Below are 3,116 nucleotides of genomic sequence, written 5' to 3'. Positions count from 1 at the left end.
ATATTTCATTTAAATGTTTTTGTTAATAATATTTACATGAGTTTTATTTTATATTTATCCAATTTGAAAGGGATAAATTATAATTCAATATATAATAATATTTGAAAACAGTAGAATGCTTCTAAATTTAAAAATCGAGTAACATGTAAGGGATCAATTCAAAACTAAAAGTTGATGCAACATGTTTCTTCTAGCTTTACAATCGAATAATATAAGATCGAGCGTTTGTCGCTTTACCAAAAGCTATAACTGATTATAACTATGCAAGTCAAATCTTTAATTGAATCATACAACAGCTCAAGCGACTACCCATCGTGGACAATTATTGTACCAAACAATCTATCTCCTAATAATTGCACCAATTGCAATCAATGAAAATCAAAGTCGCGATCTTGGCTCTGATACCAATTGTAGACTCAAGCGTTTACTGTTATATCAAAACCTATAGATTATGGTAACAGTGCAAATCAAATATTTTAAATAGTACAACAGTTCAAGCACAATATTTTAATTACTCTACCCAACATGATCAATTATTGCACTCAACAAATAAGTTCATGCAAATAACCTTTTAGTATATCATATGAATTTATAAGACATTTGAGTAGAATATATACTTGATATTCTACATAAGTAGTATGAAAAAAAAATCATTTTTCATTTATTTGAAAATTTAAATTTTAAAATAAAAAAATCATATATACACACACACACACATATATATAATGATCTCATTATTATTACGTTACAATGATAAATAAATTATTATTTTTAGTTTATCATCATAGTCTTTATCTCAATAAACACATTTTTGAATGTATGATGTTAAATTTAATATTGACATTAGATAATTATAGTATTAATTCTAACATTCTTTTTTTATTCTTCTCAATATATTACTTTTTATATTTTCAAAAATATTAATCTATTTATTATTGTATACAAAGTATAATAATTATTTGGTTAATTGATCACATTTAAGATTATGAGTGAGTCTCATGTGAGACCATCTCACGGATATTAATCTGTGAGACGGGTCAACTCTACCCATATTCACAATAAAAAGTAATACTCTTAGCATAAAAAGTAATACTTTTTCATGGATGACCCAAATAAAAGATCCGTCTCACAAATACAACCCGTGAGACCGTCTCACACAAGTTTTTGCCTAAGATTAAATGTTTAGAAAAAATTCTAATATATCTTTAAAGACCAATAGATGATGAAATTAAATTTGAAATCAAGAGAAAAATTAAGAAAATGTAGAACACTACAGTGCATAAACTTTCGCTTTGTACAGTGACAAAACATAAGGTGAGACCAAGTGAGATACTTATATATATGAGTCTCATTCAACTTAGTCTCATTATAATATTTTTATTAACCAACTTTGTCCTTCGTTTTTATTTAACTAACTTTGCAGTGTGACTCATTCAAGCATTAACTTTTTATTTTTTTAGTACATAGTGGCCTCCACTCTCACCGACTTCAATATTTAGAAGTCGTTATTAATAGTTTATAGGTAATAGACAATTATTTATTTTTTATTTCCTGTCTTTTGATTAATTGTGTAATTTTTTATGTTTTACCTAATTCATTTTTAGAATTTTTATTGAATTTTTATAATCATGATTAGAAGTGATGCACGCAAATAATATAAAATTAATATGTTTTAAAATGTCAATATTGAAGTGTCGAATAAATGTATTAAATCATTATTTAAGAACTTTTAGAAAAACAATATACATCATAATTCAGATTTAAAGATTAACATACAAATAAAGAATTGCGATGAATATCTCATAAAAATAAATTATGTTAGCCCAAAAAGATTAAATATGATTATTGTAAATGAATTTTTCTTAATTCATTAGAAAATTTTTAACAAATGCGCCAAATTAATTAGAATGTTTTCAATATAGAATGTCGATAAATGTTTTTTTATAGGAGTTAGTGATTGAGTCCTTATGAACATTTAAAAAAAAGTGTCTTTAGTTATAGTAACGGTGTCTTATAATTTAAAATATTAAATGAAACAAATTTTCAAGATAAAAAATTAATTAAGAAATTCAAGAATATGTGATTACTCAATTAGTTTAATTGACACGCTCTTTAGTTTGCTGATTTAATAGATGTTAAATCCACAATCACTGAGTTTGACAAGAATTTTTGTAGAATAAAATGCAATTAAAATAAATTACCTGATTGTATATGTTATAAAATTTTGTATATTTCATATATGTATGATTTATTTCATTTATAAGGTTGAAATTTTATATATTATGATATAAGATTTATTATGCATCTTAACCTCGATAAATTTATTAAAAATTTATTTGTTTATATTTTAATTCTTGTTACCACATAATTTTGGTTTCGCACCAGACTTTGTGTATTCGTTTGCTTGAATCTACTGTTCCACATTTTGCTAAGACTCAGAACACGTCAAACATGAAAGTATATATTAATTTAAAGATATGATAATACTTATTTATTTCAATAAACGTGTTTATTATTCACAATACTGATAAAAATAACTTAAAAATAATATGTTGACGAACATATATATTGTCAGGAATCCAAAAACACATTTCAAATGTCAACTTTGACACTCAATTTTCAGTGACTACCAAAATATCTTAACAACCCACAATTTATGGACAATATATTAACATCTTAATTTTAAAATCAAGATGATATTCTCCCTTTTACATGAAGAATTCATAATTGAAAATCGACAATATTAGATATATAGATATTTAATATAAACTCGTGTGAGCTCATTTAGGCCCACCTTTAAATAGGTTGACAAATTTTCAACCCAACCCATTTAAATTGGTTTGGTAGTGTTGGCCAATCGACGGACCCAACTCAAATTGATGGGTCTAATCACAACGATCCTTTACCTTGTTTTATTCAAATAATTTATAAATATAAACCGCCAAAAAATGTTGGTTGAAATTTTTTTTTATTTAAACACATAAATTCTAGCCAGCGATTATAAGTAAAGAGATTTAAAAATTAGAAACTTTTTTTTTATATAAAAATGGTATATTATAATAAATTTTTTAACAATATTTTATTAAATAATTTTAAATATAAATCTTTGCAAAAAA

Source organism: Primulina huaijiensis, chromosome 14 (genome assembly GCF_012295235.1).
Source record: "Primulina huaijiensis isolate GDHJ02 chromosome 14, ASM1229523v2, whole genome shotgun sequence".
Taxonomy (NCBI): Eukaryota; Viridiplantae; Streptophyta; class Magnoliopsida; order Lamiales; family Gesneriaceae; genus Primulina; species Primulina huaijiensis.
The sequence above is the reverse complement of the archived record's forward strand: the minus strand, read 5'-3'. Positions refer to the sequence as shown.